Source organism: Manis javanica, chromosome 3 (genome assembly GCF_040802235.1).
Source record: "Manis javanica isolate MJ-LG chromosome 3, MJ_LKY, whole genome shotgun sequence".
Classification (NCBI taxonomy): domain Eukaryota; kingdom Metazoa; phylum Chordata; class Mammalia; order Pholidota; family Manidae; genus Manis; species Manis javanica.
In genome coordinates this window covers 155,791,818-155,812,680 of record NC_133158.1, presented here as the reverse complement: position 1 = coordinate 155,812,680, position 20,863 = coordinate 155,791,818, and the positions used below count along the sequence as shown (strand labels likewise).

The window sequence follows — 20,863 nt, the reverse complement described above, 5'->3', positions numbered from 1 at the left end:
ACTTTTCAGGTTGCACATTGAATAAATGACCCCTGAAATTACAGTGTTGACAGTCTTGCAGAAACATAGTTGTTTCCTAGCAATAGTGTGTAAAATAATACAAAACCATTCACAGTGATTAAAACATCTTCAGCAAATTTATATAGAAATAATCCAGAGAAGTAATTGCTGTAAGTCTCCTTCAGCATCATGCTTTTTTCATATTTACATACATATACACGTTACTTTGGCAGTTTGATTAGTTTGGAGTGAAAAAACCAAGAGGCTCTCCTTCCTGGAAAAAACAAACATGGAACTAAACCTCTTTTGTCTTTTATCCATTGTCACCAAAAATAAATAAGTGATACAAATGGTTCTTTTACTCGTTTTAAAAGTAGAGCCAGAAATTATGTGAAGTTGAGACTCTTGAATTATTCATGTGTTCTGATTGAATGGGATCATTATCTCTGGCCTTACAAGGTAATAAATACTGTCTAGTGCCTGGATACTGTTTTGATGTAATAGTGTCAGGAAAAAGAAAAAACAACTGACTTCTTTGCAAGCGTGGGCCTAAAGCAGAAAGGAGCTCCCTGGTAAGTTCATTGAAAAACTGTATGTGTATATCTATGGGTGTGCACATGTACATTTCTACCCACAAATATGAAATATCTTAGAGAATTCTATTAATCAGTCTTCTCTCAATCTTTCCAAAGGCATTTTAACTTAAACATGCAACTAAAGGGTTGTATCATGGCTCAGTGGTCTGGTGCTTGCTGCTATTTTTCTCTTCTTTCTCATCTACCATATAGCATGTAAAAGTATTTCAGAAAATGCAGATGGAGGCTCAGTAAATGATTATGCTATCTAATCATTTGCCAGTGAACAGTCAAATAATCTTAAATTATAGACCAGTGGGTTTTTTCCCCCCAGATTGATTTCAGTGAGTGAATTTGCTCGAGTTTAATATCACCATAAACCAGAAGGAGTATAGAAAGCCTGATCTAAGGTTGTGCTCTTAAAAGCAATCACAGAAAGATGTGCATTTGTAGAAGGTTTGAAAGCATAAGATAAATGTAGTTGACAGTTAGCTTCAGAGAAACTAAAATTAGTGGTGGACTATGTTACAAAATACCTTTATAGGCTAATAGTTATTGAAATGCAGCAGAATACGATAGACATCAAAGAAAAATATTACTGACTATGCTGATTTGTTTAACAAAATACACAATGCCTTTTCTTTCTTTAGAACACCACTTTTTTTTCAAGTGATCTTGAGTCTATTAAGAGGAAAAATCACCCAACAAAGAGCCGTTAGCAATTCAGTAGTTTGCCAAACCTACCCAAGATCTTTTATTCTTTCCTTTGAGACAGCTGGCTCAGTCTTACACAGAATGTACAGGTTTTCCAGATCGCTTTTCTCAACATTTAACACAAGCTAATAAATCACGCAATTTAATTAAGTTTTTTAACAGGAATTAAAGTGTATGAATCATCTACTGGAATGGGTGTGAATACTATTTCAATAAGGCTGCACTAGGAGAGCTATCTGCCTTTTTCTAATAGAGCAAGCAGTGGAGGACAGGGGAGTTTGTTTTAAAAGTAAATACCCTTTATTAGCCAGTGTAATGAATCCTTGCTTATGATTTCATTGTATCTTTCTATATAATGTCCCTGGAATTTTCTTTTAGATCAAAGAAAACAAATTTGAATTTGGAGTACAAAGAAGAATGTCAGAGGTGAGTAAATTATAGTATTCTATTTACAACTATTAGTATTTCTATCTTTGTCTGTTAGAAACAGGAAGTGTCCCTTTGAAGGGTGAAAATTAGGCATTTCATGCCTTTGCCTCCTGGAAGACAAAAACTGCCAATTTTTCTCCTGTGCTTCCACCTGTCAGCGTGCTAGGTATGGACCTGACAGTCCACCTGTGCTCTAATTCCACAAGGCCAGCATGGCTGGCAGGACATTCACAATGTGCCTGTCCCCTAACAGGGCCTTTGGCACTCGGCTTCCCCTGTTCACTTGCACTGTGACAGGATGTGCACAAGACTGATAATGTGGATCAAAGGCAGTGCCTGTGGTACACTCAGCAGGATCCAAGGAGCATTACTAGTGTTCTCAATAAGTTGCTATTAGTATTGCAGAAAAAGTGAGGAATGCACTATTGAATGATAAAAACACATTTTATAAGAAAAATACATACAATACATATTTTTTATGTTGGATTCAAAAGAGTCACACAGCACTGTAGAAGAACATGCAAGAAAGAAAGCAACAGCCTGATTTGGGAAGCTTCTAGATCCCTCCATACAGATAGTTGCTCAACTGTGAAAGTGTGATGGGTGGAAATGAAAAAATGAGGTGCACAGGCAGACAAGAAAGGTAGGAATTCTGCTCTTATAATATTTCCATATAATTTTACATTATTCTTTGTTTTCCTCTTACAATATGGAAATGTGGTGGACTATACAAGGTTAAAATTCCAACTGTATGTAGAATTTTTGGTCATGAGACCCTGGACCAGTCACTCCCTTAGAGTAGCTCATGCGCAGTCAGCATTGCCCCTTCCCCCCAACACCTTCAGTACATGCCCTTGCTGGTCAGCTGTCTGCTGGGTTCTCCAAAACAATTATGGAAAGGTATATGCCTGCATATTTAAAGTGTACGTTTATAATCCAATACAAAGTTTACAGAGGCGTATATAAACTGAGAGCCAAGCCACTGTCACTGGGAAGATGGAGGCTTACTCCTTCTGTAGGATTTTACCCTCAGAGTTTTGAACTCTGTAGTATGCTCCATTTGCTGCCATCTATGGAACCATTGTTTCCACTTTCACTACTTGATATTCCTTTGGCTGAACACTACTTCCTGTCCCATCAGGGGCACATCCTCATCTAGAAATGCTCCCCCTCAGTTTTCTGGTACCAAGTACTGACACATAAAGATCTAAACCTAAAGAATGAGGGAGGAAACAGGGCTTTCAATAGTACTGCCAATTTTTTTTCTCATTCTTCTTTGCTCCCTATTAACCATGACCCTAGTTTTCCTTGTTGGTCATTGATTTCAGAGAGTGATTAATTAAACTATTTTGGTATAAGCATACAATAGATATAATGTAACCATTAAAATTGGTGCCATAGATGAATACCAATGTAGAAATATGCTTATAACCTAAAAGCCCAAATTACAAAACAGCACACATAGTTTAAACCTTCCCTGTAGTCAAAACATATGTGCATCGGTTTATAGAATAGTATAAAAGGACACAAATGAACATAATGAATATACATACACACGCATATATGTATGTCTGAGCAATGGGATTATGGTTGTTTCTAATTAAGCCTTTTTCTCTTTATCTATATTATTAATTTTCTGACAGTGACTAAGAATTACTTTAATAATTTTATCAAAATCACAAATATATTGTTTCAAACTATAGAAATGTACTAAACTTTTGCATTATATCTGTATAATACAAAGCCACCGCCATGTATCTCACATTTTACTATGTGATAGAAAATTCACTTGTCATTAATTTGAAGATATAAATGAGCTACATGTGGTACTGGTAAATGCATTGAACTTAATGAGAAAACCCAGATTCTAGTCTCATCTTTAACTATCTATATACACTGCAAACTTGCATAACATCTCAAGTCATGTTTCCATATTTGAAAACGAGAGGGCTGGACTAGAGATTGGGAATGTCCCTTCAACTCTGAATCTCTGTGATCATTGAATATCACATATAACATTCGAATTCTCCAAATAGGTAGATCTTAATATCTGGGGGAATCATACTCCTTACAGGTAATAAGGCTACTAATGTGCCTGCATTAAAAACTGTTAAATGCTTATCATCAGGAAACCCTAAATAAAAAATAATAATAGCAAATACCACTTGAACACTCATTATGTTTCAGGCACTGTACAAACTTAGTGACATGATTTAACTTAAATCCCCAAAGCAAGTCTGGAATTACAGTATAATTATTTTCATTGTTTTAAAGACAAAGATATCCTGACATTCTCCTGTGAGGTAGAATAGTAAATGAATATGCTTTTTTTCCAAGAAGGAAAAATGACAAACAATAGTGAAAGTAAATAGGTGGGGATTCATCTTTCCAATAGGTTGATTTTATACAAGACATTCATTAAAGTCAAAAATTCTGGAGTTTTGCTTTTCCTCATAGTCTCATCCATTGATTAGAATATAATTAAAGTGTGAAAGAACTCTAGCTCTAAAATTAAATTATTTAGGATAGTATTTAGAACATGCAGTGCAAGGAAGAATGTATATGGTAGGTCCAAGAAGTGAGAGAGGAAGCTAGTGAGAAAACATTTTCTCTTCAGTTGTCTTGTATCTTAAGTGTGTCCTTTACCAACAGTCAAATCAGTCTGGTACCTGCACTGCAATTCCTAGAGTGGCCACTAGATGTCAGGCATAAAGTCTAGGTGGACAGTTAAACGGTGACCCTTTCTTTTATGACCTGCTTTGAAAAGGGAATTATTCCTTGCTCTCCTCTTCATTTTACCTAATGACATGGTAACACAAAATACAATGCCATGTGTAACCCAAACACTACCAAATCTTTAAGTTGGTGAATCCCTAGACAGTGAAGAACAGACCTGTACATGCCCTACCAAACTTCTTAAGAAATAGTTGTCAGTTGGTTGTTGAAGATCTTCTTCATGGATTTTGGATTGATTATGGAGGGATTTCCTTCTATTCTGATGGTTGCACTGGGTTAACCTCTGGTAAGCACACAGGAGTACCCTAAGAGCCTATTAATGGAGACTCATGTTGACCATGTTCATTGTGTATATACATGCATTAGATATCTGAAATGCCCATGGCTGTCTCTGCCTTAGTTTCCTCTCTTTAAAGAAGGAGAAAGAGTAGCTACATCTTTCCCTACCACTTGGCTATTGAGAACAGAAAGGCAATTAGCTGCCTTCAAATTTTCCAAAAGAAAGCATAATTCAATATCCTAGTGAACAAACTTCTAAAATGGGAGGTTATCTTTCAATTAGAATTCATGTCAAAATTAAAGTTCAGGTCAGATGTTTTATCACAGATTAAGACTTGGAGATGAAGAAAAATTCCCCTGAATAGACATGAGGTTAGGGCAGAGCCAGTCGTAGGTCTCTAGACAGGGGTTGGAATCAGTAAAGTGTGGTAGGAAAGGTATGGAGGTCTAGGGATGCCGGATGTTGGCATTTCAGAGGTGTGCCGCAGGCATCTGAGAACCAATTATGAGGTTTAAAGCTGGAAGACTAGATTTCAGTCTCCGGAAGGACTGGCAGCAGCAAGCTGGGCAGGGAGAAACAGAACCAATCTGGCAGTGATGCTGAGGTCAGCAACAAAAAGGGATCTATCTGTATGCATTGGAGAAGGTGACAGGACAGTTTCTAGAACTAAGTACTGAACTAAGTTTATCTCCATTCATTTACTATATGGTCATAGCAAGATATCAACTAGAAAGGCAGAACAAAAGATTTGAATGGTTATTAAACCATCAAATCATTAACCTAAACCATGCAGATTCCATCTGGTAAGGAATTAGATGGATCTCACAGCTGGGAAAGGTGTAAGTCTGTTGCAAGTGACCTCCAAGTGTAAATATTGAAAGAAAGGGAGTTAGGAAATCAGATATTCTTAAAATTTTCCAAGAGCTCTCTCACATGCTAGGAACAATAGCAGTTCATTCAGAGCGAAAACTTGGCCCCTAATTTAATTAAAGGCAGTTGGGTAGATAAATTATTTAAAAATGTTTTACCCTAGTCAAAAATTAATGGCCTCTTTTAAAATAAATGTCTCGTACTTCTCATTTCTGAGGTATATCACAATGATATAGTCAGAAAGAAATCTACTAGTTAGGTTTTTGTGCATGTTGACGTTACTATAGCTCTAACGGTTTCTGGTATCCTCACAAGGGGTATTAGACTCACCAAGCATAAGGAAGAGGGAGAAACAATCTTCCATAAACTGTGAATAGCTTCTAGCATGTAGTACTGGAGCCATATACCTTTTTTCCTATTGAGAGGCAAAGTAATATATTGCAATGAGACAAATAGGTTTGTTAAAAAGTTGAATTTTTCACTTACCAGATATGTAATTACTAGTAATTTTTCTTTTAGAGACCCAGTTTTTGTAGCTGTTAAATGGAAATAAATGTATTTAACCTAAGGGGTTACTGGGAGAGTTGGAAGGTGCTCATTCACATGGGTGGTACAGACTAAGTGATTACTGTTATTCTAGTGGGTCATTATCCTCACCCACTGAGTTCACATAGACCTAATCATTAGCATCCAGGAAGTATACAAATGTCTATGGCTAAATATTATGGGATTTTAATGAGCCCAAGTTACTTCTTATAAACTTCGCTTTCCCTTTCTATAGGATGGGTTTATTGGAGATGCCAAGGAAATTTGAAGAGTATTTTTAAAACCAGCTGGCCCTCTACCTTCCCACAGGACAATCTCAACAACCTAAAATGAGCCATCCAGAGCTTACTGAGGTACCCAGTAGTCCTGGAAATTGATAGGAGCAGTGCCAGTCACATGTCAATGTCTAGTCCTAACACCACAGGCTGAAACTGAAGGAAATAATCTTGGTGTTCATAGGTTTCCTCTTTGCCTTAAGACTGCCCCTACTGAACTAAGTAAACCCACCAGTTGCTGAACAGTGGTACATGTAAAGTAGATGGAAAACATCTCAAAATGAACAGTGTCGACTATGCACAATACTGAAAGTCATCCTAGAATATAAGTCAGGCTAAAATCCAAACAGTTACTCCATATACTAATATCCATAAGTGACATGGAATTAATGCCTCCTTTTCTTTTTGGACCTTAATCAAGATACCTAGGAAAAGCTGGGGTGTTTCACTCTGCCCTGCCCTATTTCCTGAATTAGAAGGAAAGGATAGTTAAGGAGGATAAAATTTGTGAGACTAGGTTCCTCAAGGTAGTTAAATTATTGTAAAAGTCTATTAATTGGTTTATAATTTGTTTGATCATTTACTTAGCATAAACTTTAAGAAACTACTGGACACTTCCTGGTGAAACTTGAAATAACTCAAAGTTAATTAAACTGTGAGAATTGTGTTATATTATACCATCACACGACTCCCCCCAGTGCAACACACAAACACACCCACACACAAACATGGACATGCATGTGTTTTCCAGCACCCATACAGGCACATCACACACCTTTCAACAACCCAAAATCATTTTTAACACTTGGCCGAGTGGGATTGCTACCATTCATCTGGAAAAAGCTTAGGATTTCATGGATGACATAAAATACCTAAATTTTAAATCTTATCACCCATGTGGAATATGAAGTATGAAAAGAGATTTTGCTAAAGGATTCCACAGGCAGGTGAGTTTACATTTCTTTTATTCATCAATAGGTGACTATTTCAATCCCTACAGCTATTATTTCTAAATGTCTCACTCTGTTCCGGCTGCCAGTCAAATGCCCCAGATCCTTGACACTTCTAAAGGATCTAAACTTCTCTCATTACCAAAATCACTCAAAGTAATTTCTTCAACTTCCCTGCTCTTGACCTTAAAGCATCTCTATGACTACACTCTCTGGGAGGATGAGGTGATCCTTCCCCATTCAAGGTCTAGCCCCGCCACCACACCCTAAGAAGATTCTAATGATTCTATCTTATTCTCTCTGGCTTTTTGCCATCAGCTTTCCCTCACAGACTAGGTAACTGACAGGGTGATCTACACCTTGGTGTGGCTAAGGATGGAATTTGAACAACTTGATTTCTGAGTCTTACCCTCTCCTCTACCCCCCAAAATGCTCATCTCCCCAGATTCTTTTCTCAGTGTATGGCACTATTACATCCACTAATTTCTCAGGGGAGAAGCCCCCAAAATATCTCTAAATTATGTGGCACTTACTGTACACCAGATACTTTTCAAAGCATTTTCTATGTATTTGTTATTTAATCCTTTCAGCCACTCTATCTGAGTTGGTACTATTAACATATCAATTATACTGATGAGAAAAAAAATGAGACACAGACATTTCGGAACTTTTCCAAGGCCGTATGGCCAGTCCGACTTCAGAGGCGTCGCCTATGAGCGCCGCAGCCATGCCCTTCATCACTCTGACCAGCCACGGCCTCCTGTTTGTCCTCCCTCCACACAGTTGTCCTTTCATCTCCATTCATCTCTGTTCCCATGTACTTAGAGCAGGACTTCATTTTTTAATAGCCTTCTAACTGATTTCTCTGCCTCTAGGTTTTCTGTTTCTTTTCCTTCTAGTCCATCTCTTAAAGGCACAGCTCTGGTTATTTCCCTGTGCCTCTCAATATTATCTAAGAGCAATGCCCTTTCCTTCTGACTTAAACAAACATACCTCAGTGGCCTGACATTAACGTTTTTAGCATCATTATCACTATACTGTATCTTCTTAGGCTCCTCCAGCTACTCCAACCTAAAGTATTAAAGTATTTGCTTTTCCCCTGAGTTTTCAATCCTATTTTCTATTTTCTCCTTAGCATTGGACCCATATCAGTTGTGCAGGATATACTGTACTTCTCTCCTGGGCAGAATACATTGTGCTCCTAAACTATATACTGTGCTTCTCCTAAACCAAAGCCTAATGATGGAGATTTCAAATCTGGCTTCAGATAGAATTCCAGGCAGTTAAGGGGATGACTGATTCTCCTTTCCTTTGCCCGTAGCACCTTAAATTCCAAATCCTGCTGACCAAGGCAGAGCCTAGGCAGGTGAGCAAGTGATAAGTGTGCACCCTCCCCTTGGTCCTATCAGCTCCCAGTTTTCAGGGGGCAGGTCTGAAAGCCATTCTGATTTCCTCTGTCCATTGATTCCACAGTTGCAGCACCCAGTTTAATCCCTAAATCCATGATGTTTTCTTTATAATTCTCTCCAACCTGTATTCCTTCCTAGGATGTGAATGTTTTTGCACCACTGATGCGTTACTCAGACAGAGAATAAACTTTCCCCCTGTCTTGTACTGTGCAAAGATCCAGCAGGGGATTCCAGCTTGACTTCTCTTTCTCTTAGTCTCTGCTATTTCTTTCTCCTGCTACTCTGTCTTCCCTTTGCTCTCAATGCACCACCTAGGAGGGTGGTTCAGGCCAACAATATGTTAGGGATTAATAATGACTCTGTACATAATCTCAGACATGAATATCCCTGCACCCATCTCAGCTAGGTAAACCTGGTGATACTCTGTTCACATGGCAAAGCCCATCTCATTTGCCATCTTTCTAGGGAAGACTTTAATTCAGACCATTTAATAAATTCCACTTATTTTTTTTTCTGAGCATTTAACTGTGTCCCAGCACTACACTACATGCTTCATGTGTATTGCACATTAAATCTTTACCAGAAGAAGGACATCATTATCGAGCCTACATTTTTAGATGTGATAGTGAGGTCTGAGGAGTTAAGCGGCACCATCGGGGACATACTACTGACTTAGATCAGACTCAGGTCCATTTGACTTTTAAATTTCATACAGTAAATTGCAGAATGTTGTTTTATGTAGTTGTGTGCTACTCCTCCTTACCCCTTTATTTGGGGGTCCTATAATGGCAGATACCCTATCTTTCTCTGTTTTGTTTCCACCTATAGCAGCTAATAGTGTCTTGAACATAGCAGAGCCTCAACAAATATTTCTTGAGTTACCTAATTGACAATAAACCATTAGAGGCTCAGAAAGAATGGGTCAGTCTTTACACTCATTTTTGGAGTTTTCAGAAATTATTCTTTCCAGGTACATAAACAAAACAATGTACATTCTCTGCCTCTCTTTCTGTCTTTCGAAGATACTGGATTTGGAAGTTGGACATATTTGACAGTTGAAATGAGATGCACCAAGGCAGGAGTAAAGCTCCTGCACTTTTATGTTACTGATACCATTTGACCAACTCAATTGGAACTCTATTTTATTTTCGTAAATCTTTCAAATAGAGGCAACAAAGGACGGGAATAAAATGGAGAACAAATAGTCCAAATTCTCATTGCCCAGTTTAAAATTTGTGAAAATCTACATGTAGAGGAAAACTAGGTCTATAGTTTCTCTTTTTACTCTCTGTAGAAGGGAAAAATGTAAGGCAAGAAAGACTAGTTTGAGCAAATGAGCAGCACAAGGCATGTTGAACAGAAATGTTTATCTGGCAACTTAAGAAAGCACACTGAATTCAAATACTTTGAGAGCATCTTTCCAAGTACAGGAGGCCAGTTAAAATTCAAGGAGAGCCTTTGGCTGTTGTGGCTGATGCTCTGTTTTTCCAAATACAAACAATTTTCACCTGTTAATGAAAGTAGGGCTTCTGTACAACTCTTGAATTCAATTCAGTTCAATTAAATAGGTATTTATTGAGTGTCCATGCTGTGCCAGACTGGGTCTCTGTGTTCAGTGCTTAGTTCAATTGCCTATGTGTCCTCGACAAAAATAAACTGTTTCTTCCAAAGATCCTGTAATTCAGATATTCACACTAATCTTGACTGGGTTTCACTTCAGTGAACCTAAACTGATGACATTTAATTTGGGAGGTTTTTGGGGTGAGGTGGAGAACTCGTGTAAACCACTGATGGAAATGCATGAACTGCTGAGGTTTCTGATGGAGAGAACAGCGCCCCCTTCTTCATTTGCATTCTGGGCCTCTGTGGAAGTCTTAGCTTGTTAGCACATTGATTTTTACACAAAGACACATTGCACCCCAGTGCATAGTAAACTAGCCTTGAGAATCAACAAACCACAACACAAGTGTTAATGTGGCGTCATGCCAAAATCCACTTATTTCATAATATATTAAATATTGAGCTTAGACTTACCAAAATGTCTGTGAGCTGCTCCTATTAAAATGAGAATTTAATAGGTAGAGCTGTCAGAGACACCTGAAGAAAAAGAGCCACGAGCATTCAGTTGCTTGTGTATTTCACTGACTTTAAAGAAATTCTTTTTAGGTAGTTCTTCACTATGTGTATTCACATAAGCTGGATCTGAGAGATTAAAATAAAAATAAACATAAAAATGGCTAACCATTTTCCAGGAAAATAACTAATATCTGGTAATTTACTCTTTCAAAGCGCAGAATGCTGGAAGTCTGCACAGAGTAACTTTGTAAAATCACTATTGTCATGTCTCTTCAAACCATTGTGTGTGATTGCTATGAAAATGTGAAATGCCTCTTTTTTTTTCCTCCTAGCACATAGCACAGACAACCCATTCAGTCTTTTGCAAGTTTGGTGCAAATGGTGCCAGTCAAAGCATCCAATGAGACCCTCAGACATTAGTGTATTAGCCATTATCTGTAACACTTCTGGACCAAAATAACAAATAATATGCCTGGAGGTGCTGCCTTTTGTGACTGCTAGTTTCCCTGCATGGCATATGCCTAGAGAGTCTCAGATGAGAGGTGATTGCACAAAACTGTGATTGTGAGATGACTTAGCAGAACTCGTCATGATGTCCTAATGGCCTCCCACTGGGGGAACAAGGAGTAATTGTTTGTCAGGGGAGGGAATACATCTGTAAGAAGGCTTCTTCTGCAGACCAAGCAGCCATGTGGAAAGGGAAAGTGAGCAGCCCAGGGCTGGGAGACGACAGTGGAGAAAATGCATGGGTTGAGATGATACAGGAGGAGCTACGGGGGTAGGGATGGGGGCAGGAAGGAGCAGACGAAGTAAGATTGAAGTTGGTGTGCTTTGGAAAGCAATACCAACAATTTGTTAAAAATGAAATGCCCGCCTCCTGGCATTACCAGTTTCTTCTGGCAACCTTGAATCATAATGAAGATGTGACAGTGAAATGCTAGGGAAGAAATTAAGAGTACCGAACAAGGAGAGGGCTTGTATATAATTGTGCATTCTCTAGATGTGTTTTAAACGTTTGGGCATTCTTTCAATAGGAGTCTTTTCAATGTTACATTTTAAATCCAATAGCTCCCTTTGTTCATTGCTTACCCTAGTGATCTACAATGAACCACTGTTTTCAAAACCATACTTTTAAAATAAAGGCAAAGCTATTGAATTTCCATGTATTAGAAACATCAGTGTCATATGATACAATTGAAGGATACTTCATCACCCTGTTTGCGGCCACACTAAGCATCTTCCATTTGATCAGAAATAAGCAAGGGCAAGTGAGCTAATTAATGCTGCCAAATGCTAATTCCCTCCACCTTTTATCCTGGGTCTAAATTATGATTTTATCTAATTTCTGAGCAACTGAAATGCTCATGCCAGGAAAGTCTGTCATTATTAAAATATAAATCAATGCATAAAAGCATATTGGCCTATGGGAAGGACTGTAAAAAAAATTTAATGCCCTCCACAAACAGCTGTGTTCCTGAACCAGCGGTTTTTTTGTTTTGCTTTCCTGACAGGTTACCAGATTGTATCTATTTTAGTACTTCTAGCACATCTGAAGATGTTTCCAACAACATAGATCTTTAAATAAATTTTACATAGAAGTTGCTCTCTTTAAAGTAAAACAAATTTTACGCAAATCAATTTTCCTCCCTACTTCACCTCTCATGACTACAATATGATCTGCTGTTTAATCTCAGGTTTTCAGTTTAGCAATTTAGAATAGTGTTAGGGGATTTTGATATCAACATGAGGCCCATGAAACTTGGGAGGTACTATGTAATGTAAGAGTTTGTGCAAATAATTGCCTCTTGTTTCTGTTACTTAGAAGGTCTTTAACCATCACCAGCCTTTTGCAGTCCGAGGTATCAATAATTACTATGAGGGTGCTGATGTGTGGATGAATTCCACAATGGGAAGGAAGTAGAGGAAGGTGAAGTGAAGGAGGAAACAGACCCATGCTTGTGTCACTTAAGAAAGCACACTAAGATTTAGGGTAACCAAGGAGGGGTTTCTCAGGATGGGGCCTTCAGTGCTAAACAAAGTTCCAGACAAGCTGGGACAGGCTGGTCAGCCTATGGATTGTAAATCCACATGTAAGCCCATGTAATATAGACCAAATGCAAGGGGAACTTTCACTGCATTATAATTTCTCACACTTCAGAATTTCTGGCTTCAATAGCCTGCCATTAACTAAAATGTCTTGTGCCTTTGCTGATAGCTACTCTAAAACCCATACATTTTTTTCACAGTAACAATCTTCTATTTATTTATTTCTGTTAATCCCATTGTAACTCTGGGACGCGGTGGGGGGAATATGTTTCCAGCCTGGGGCAAATAACCTTTGAAATCAATATCAGTCAAAGGGAGAAATAAAGTGGGAGAAACCCATTTATTGCTTACAAGCAGTCGTCCACTTCTGCTTGCTGGTGTCTCTCATGACCCGGCTGCAAAAAGGACCCTCCCTTAACCTCTCTGGTCCAGCTATGCCTTCACTCCACCTATTGATATGGGGATGGACTACTTTTCTCCACCCCTGGGAATACCTATTGACAGGGAGATGCGCTAAGGCCAGGTGAGAGATTCTGGAAATACTGCAGTTTTACCCACACCCGTTAAACCTAATTCAATATCCATGCTTCAAGTTTTAAGATAATTACTTCTACTGCTTTCTTTCTATATTAAAACCATGAGAAAGAGTAATTCTCTTGTAATCCTGAATGGGCATGTTGTTTTGAATGCAGTTGTAGCCTGGACACCCAAGAACAAGAGAAATTTGTCCTGGGCATGGAGGGTCATTTCAAGCCAGCTATTACCTTCAAAAATAGACATGTACACTGGTGGTACATATATCATATTACAGATAACTAGATTGTGTTTGTTTAATAGGAGAAAGAGTCTCAAGGCAGATTATATATGCTTGAATTTGTAACAACATCGCCAACAAAAGCATCACTCTCTTCTTTTTAATCACCACTCATCAATTTTTCCTTGATTATAATGTATTATAAAAGAGACTCTACAGAAGTGAGAGTGTGAACTGAGTCTATTGATAAGGTTTTTCTAACATTCCTGTTAAGCTGAGGCATTACTTCTGTATGGTTCATTTTGATATAGGTATTCAGATTGAATATCTGACATGTTCAGTCACTATATGTGGCTGGGTTTAAGTATGAGTCAGTGCCTGAATTTGAAGGGTGAACCTGATCCATTCACAGACAGGACCCAAACAGACTCAGTGTGTCAAATGACTTCAAAATGCACACTTGAGACATCAGTGTAAGTAAGAACTCATATAAGGACATAAGAAATCCGTAAGAATAGAAATAAAACTTCAAATTCATTCTTGATAGAAGTACATACATGTACAATCTTTAAAAAAATAATAGCTTCCAACACACTTTAAAATGTCATAAATAAAAAAGCATGTAACACAGTTTTTCAAAAGTTCAAAGCATTCCACTGCCCTCTCAGAACTGGCAACAGATGCTTCCTTATAAGTTACATATTCATCTCTATTTTTGGCTGCTCTTAATCTAGATCAAGATCTTATCTTATATTATATTAGTTGCATGGATGGATCACTTGTGACAGATCCAATGGCTCCAGCTTTCATTAGCTGAGGACTTCACTGCCAGATTAATCTCACTAAAATGCTGTTTTCATCATGTCCCTCTGCAGACCAATATCTTTAGTGACTCTACACTGCACACAAAATAGAGTCCAGACTTCTTATACTCATAGTCAACCTGGTCTCAAAGTGCTTTCTTTATTTTGTCCTTTGAAACCATTTCCTTCACTGTGAAAAAATAGTACCACATTGCAGATATTCTGGAAAATAAACTTTTTTCTGATGAATTCTCATATAATTGATATCTCAGTTATCTGAAGAGTACATGAATGGCCCTAAGTTAGGTGTTCTGGGTGTGTATGCTTTTGTTTCTTTGCCTATTTTTAGTCACTAGCAATGACTACATGCATACTAAATGCTCAAGAACAAATGTTCATATCTTCATCTCCCACTGCTCATGTAATTCTTTTACAATTTAGCTATTTTTAGTGGATGTCAATTGTCTCAAATTTTTATTTTTGTCATGCGTGTCAAAGGAACACAAATTCTGAACCTGTCAGGTCATGTCCTGCAAACATGTAGATAGGTGCTCTGAAAAAAACCAACCACCTTCCCCCTAGCTTACCTATTTGTATAACCTATTCTTCACCTTAAAAACTTGCCTATTTTTATAATCCAGGACTTGATTTGTCAGATGAAATCAAGAAGTTTGAATAATATTGAGAATTTCAATGTTTTTGAAGATTGATTTATATACACCCTCAGTTACTTCCCATTCATGCATTGATCAATTCAACAAATACTCAGGGACTATTATGCCAGGTTGACACAAGGAATGTATGAGTGAACACAACCCAGTCCTTGCCTTCAAGTTGCCAACAGTCCAGTGAAATAGACAGGTAAGGAGGTTACTACTTGATATAGTGAAGCAGTATTTTCCAGACGACCAATGCAAAATGTTACAAAATCATACACGATAAAAGAGCCAAAGTGCTAGTATACCAATGGATAGATGTGTGTGTGTGTGTATGTGTGTGTGTGTGTACATAAGAAACAAGAGCACAGAAGTTTCCTTGATATGGTTTTGTGTCGCTCATTGCAAATAACATTTAAGAAACCATCATTTGTCAAATTTTCCAAGTATCCGGGAAGAATATCCACAATTATCTGAAAAGGCCATTAAATTCTCCTTCTAAAGCCTCCTATTTTCTTCATATATTTCAACCACTGAGAACATATCTTCTGTTCAGGCAAATATTAAAAAGATATGCAAAAATTAAAAAAAAAAAGAAGCCATTAAAGTGAAATGTGATCACTGCTCTGAAGCTGAAACACACGCATATTGGGCCACCTGACCCTATCTTAGGAAGTCCAGAAGCCTTCCGCATTCTATTCAGCACATGCATGTTGAACTCTTACCATAGTGTTGGCACTTTGCTGACAGTAGGTGATAAATGTGAATAATTATTACTTTGTAACCTCCCGTGACAGCTACCAAAGAATGCAAATTCCAGAGTAGGTTTTTCATCTCTAGAGACTGTTAATGTGTGAAGATGTGTTTTACCTACACTCCTCATCTTATAAGGTTGCAGCTGTATCTCTCAGCAGGCATTTGTCTAGTCTTAATGTCAATCTTCACTTGTAGAGCTCAACCCTTAGTATCTATCAAAGGAAGAAAGTAGGAGGTAATCACAGTTTTTATACAACTTTACCTCCACTCATTTATTTCAGGAGCCACCATTTTTAATGTTCTTCACCAAATGAGGCGTACTTCATAAGATTCTAGCTGTTCATTATGTTTTGATCATTCTGTGCCATAACTGGATCAATATCATGTTTATGATGGTTAATCCCAAACAGAAGCTTTCAAGCCCTGGCTTTGAGAGTTTTAAAGGCAGCAAAAATGGAAGTGCAGAAAGGTTGTTCCTCAACTTAATAGACAGCCCTACAAAGGGGACATTGGGCCTCTCCCACTATGAGAGGCTGGTCTCCTACATTTAGTCTGAGATCCACCTGGTTTGGTATCCAGAAATATTGCCCAGCACTTCTAACAGTTGCCAAAGCATTTGCTACACAGTTGCCAGGACTGAATGTTTATTTATACATGCAAAGGAAGTTGTCTGCTGTAGATAAAGCTCAGGTACTATTCACAGGCTCTTTCCAGTTTGTCAGGGAAGACCAGACCTGTAGGGGCCCCCAGAGATGCTCCAGTCTCAGCTCATATCACAAGTATGCCTCCTTGCTAGCCTCTGCAACTCAAGTCTCATTATTTGAGTGGGATTTAGCCTGGAAGCATTTCTTGCCTTTGTAGCCAACAGAAACTCAGGTCCTGATCTGTCACCACCTCTTAAGTATTTGCCTTCTGAAAACTGGCTCCACCCATTCCCTATTTTGCCTCTGATTTCAGGTGAGGCATTCAGCTTGTACCACTATGGCTGCCTCCATGGGGTGACCCCTATGGCTCTTTGCATGTGAATATGTTATGATCAAATTTCAATCTTAGAAAGATAAGCAAATCATTACCACTTACTAATCATGGCTAATTAGGTTGACCAAAACCTCAAAGTAATTGCAGGCCAGAGACAGGCTTTTCAACTGGGTTTAATTTCTAATTAAAAACGGTTGGCTACTGATACCCCTAACAACTTGGATGAATCTCAAAGGCATTAGGCTGAACAAACAAAGTCATTCTCAAAAGGTTACATACTGCTTCTCAAAAGGTTACATACTGCGTGATTCCGTTCCTGTAACATTCTCAAAAAGACAAAACTACAGAGAGGAAGAAGAGATTGCTGGCTGTTAGGCCATGGAGTGGGGTCAGGGGATGACTCTAAAGTGATAGAAGGAGAGAGTTTTGGGGGTGATGGAAGCCCTCCACACATGGTAGTGGATATATGAATCTATACATGTGTTAAAATTTCATAGACCTACACACAAAAACACACCACCACCACAAACCAATAAGTGCATGTAAAAATTAGTGAAATTTGAGTAAGGTCTGTAGTTTGCTTAATAATGTAATAATATCAAGTTCCTTATTTTGATAATTCTAACATTCTCTGAGATGACACTACTGGGGGAAACTGGGTGAAGGATACACCTTCACTGTTTTTGCACTTCTATGAAAGCCTAAAATGGTTTCAAAATAAACTTTTTAAGGAGGAAATAGCAAAAGCCTCATTTTCAGTGATTAGCTAGTTGTGGTCTTATATTTAAAATGAAGATATGATCACTAGGACTTAATAAAAAGAGGTGATTGTGGAATTGCAAGGGATTATCAATTGGGCATGGTCTTTGAGACAGAGCCAGCACTCCTATGACTGAGAGCAATATGGACTGCACTCATGTCTGCCTGTGATTTGGGCTTTTCCATAACCCAGCTAAATTCCTATGCCTGCCTGTGGGACTTACTGATCTACCCCTGAAAGTCAACCAGCTGAAAATTTCAGCAGTTATTCCCCCACACCCTTTCTTGTCCCTGCTTCCTGCCACCACAATGGTCCTCTTCTGTTGCTTTTTCCTACCTCAGTTGGGACGGAACAGACAGAAAATAGAACTGTGAGCTATCCTCAACAACTCTTTCATTCCCAACATCCAATTTGAACTGAGTCCCTCTGTTTGCATCTCCTAGATGCACGCTACACTCTCACCTTCCATCCCATCCGCACTGCCAAAGCACTTCCTTAACTGTCCTGTATCAATAGCCTAAGAGTAGGATCCTCAATTCCGATGACATAATCAAAGATATCAGGGGGATCTTTGAACATGTAGTTCTGATTCCATTGTTCAGAACCCTATTGCCTCCTAAACTGGAATCCAGCCTGCTTTGCAGACAAGACAGACTCTTAAAAATCTGTCCCTTACCTACCTTTGTAGCCTAATAATCAACTCCCTTTTGAAATGTACTCTTCAGAAACACTCAACTACTATTGATATCCTACAGAAAATGTTAGTTCCTTTTCACAAACTCTTCTCTCTGTCCCAAATTTTCTTTTATTGCCTTCTTCCTGGAGAACCCCTATTCATTTCCCAAACCCTCACACAGTGACAACTTTCTCTAACATTCCATCATAAAAATTAAGCATTCCTTCATTACCTTACATGTATTTCTACTACTAAACATATATTTTACATACCAACCCTCCTTCTCTTTGTGAACTCTGAATCTAACTGTGATGTTTTCAGCTTTGTATTCCTGGTGCCTAGTATAGAATATAGTAGGTCTCAGGAAATAGACAATTGAATAAAGTAATGAATTATTAATGAATAAAGCAATGTTTCTGTGTCTCTTTAAAGCCATGTACTTAATGACAGAGGTGAAAGGTAGATAATAAAATGCTTAATATTGAAGCCACTCTAGCTTAGAGGACTTATCTACTGCTTTGATAACTAAACACATAAATAATAAAATAAACCATATTACTTGATAGTTGTTAAATTGGAACTGTTGAACTCTACAGTTCTTCTCTAGAGAAAAGGAGTATTTTCAGCATTTTATGTATTGGAAGGACTTTACCCAGAAAAAGGACATTAGTTACCCATCTTGAACGTTCACTGGGTTGCATCTGTTTTGAAGTTACATTAGCCTTCCCGCCAACCCTGTTGCTGGGAAAGAAAACATGATGTGCTGATAATGAATCAATAATATGTTGACACTGTGCATGGGGATTAATCAAGAGCCCTCATTCTCTTTCAGGACAATTTCAAGCTGCCAGTAATCAGCAGAGGCATGTGAGCTGGAGAGCAAGCCAAGCACACACTTGACAGGAGCAATCAAGCTGCACAGGGTGATCTCTCCTCAGCGAGATTCAGAAAGGGCTTCTAGGCCCCAGGCTGGGAATGCACACAACCTTAGGTTGAATACCAATCCCCTCATTCTCTCTTTGGGTCAACTAGTCCACATGCAAATTACTTAACCTTGAGTTGCTTCTTTTGTAATGGGGACACTAAGTTACCTTTTCCTTTATACTTGAGAGGAATATCTAATTAAAATAAAGACTTTTTCCTCTGCGTTTGGATATAAATGCTTAATTCTTTTAGCTGACCATTTTATCACTTCTTGCTTCCTCATTACATATAGAATAAATATCAACTTCATAGAATAGAGTAAACCATTACAGCTCTGATTAAAGTGACCCTAACAATCTGGTGTTGATTGCCTCCTTCGGGGAGAATTCATTGATAAATAATAATATGAGAACACAAAAGATACTGCTTTAGCAGCGCTTCTGGAAAACGATACTTATAAGTAAGGCAATATAAAACTGATGAAAAAGTTTGTCCTGGTTTTTATTTTCCCACTAAAATTCATATGAAGATAAAATATTCATTCTATTAAAACTCTCTAATTTTACACATGAAGAAGTGTAAAACTAGACAAGTTAAAGGGACTGTCCCAGTGTCACCAGGTTATTTGTTTCCAGAATGAACTTACCTGCATCTCAGACTTACTGACTGCTGCCCTCCAGGCCTGATTCCCTATCTGAACAGGCAGAGCTCTCATTCAATACTAAATGTTCCCTTCGCCTGAAACATGGATTGCACGAACCTATGAACCCAGCCAGAAAAGACTTCCAGTCTTGGCCTCGCCTATTTATATTCTAGCAACTAGCATCCCTGCTGAATATTTTCCAGATGTGCAAGACGTCTTCTATATTATCTTGTAGACCTGTTTCTATGCATTTTCACCCTACTCTGTGCCCCAGGAGGCTGATGAATATAGACTGCACCAGTGTGCACATTTTTCTGGTTTCTGGCTCCAAATTTAGCCAATTGGGAGCACCCACAGGAGATGGAGAAAGGAGGAGAGTAAAGTCACAATAGTCATTCCCACAGTTCCCTCTCTGCAGGGTCTGATAGGGAAAAATTTAAGAGGACAGCAATCTAGTCCAGGTGGCTCCCTTCTGCTGCTCTTCTCAACAAGGACAACAGAACAGTCCCTTAATTCCCACTCTACCAGGCACTCACTCCATAAGCACACTCCCTAAACTTACTCCCCCTTGCTTGCTTGCTGTGCCCGTAGAAATGTTGCAGATAAGGAAGCAGAAAGATATGTATTGCTCCCCTTGCCTTTGTTTGGGGCTCAGACCTTGGGAGATTACTCCCCTTTGAGCCCGCTGGTGTAAAATAAACCTCAGCACTCCAAGACCTTCAAGTGCTGCTTGGTTCTTCCATCAGTGATCCAGTCCAGGTTTTTCCAGTATTTTCCAGTAACAGGTCAACTCCCTTAACCAAGGGTCACAGCACCCACTGGGTGTCCCCTCGCTGGGCACACAGTCACTGCTACACTATCACCTGTAGTTTCTTTATATTATTCTCATACCTTTATAAGCCATCCGTTTATAACTAATTCTCTTCCAATTAGCCACTTTCTTTCCAGTTTGGACCCAAGCTAAAACATAAAGGAACAAAAAAGGAGTAGAATACAAAACACTAGAA

General features: G+C 38.5%; 1 long non-coding RNA gene across 1 annotated transcript; it reads left to right on the top strand.

Annotated features, from left to right (window-relative positions):
• Positions 1–509: 509 nt before the first annotated feature.
• LOC108383674 (uncharacterized) lies at positions 510–20,483 on the top strand. The gene is made up of 3 exons (XR_001849841.3): positions 510–572; positions 1,668–1,715; positions 19,122–20,483. It is a non-coding gene; the product is annotated as an uncharacterized lncRNA (long non-coding RNA).
• The last annotated feature ends 380 nt before the right edge of the window (positions 20,484–20,863 follow it).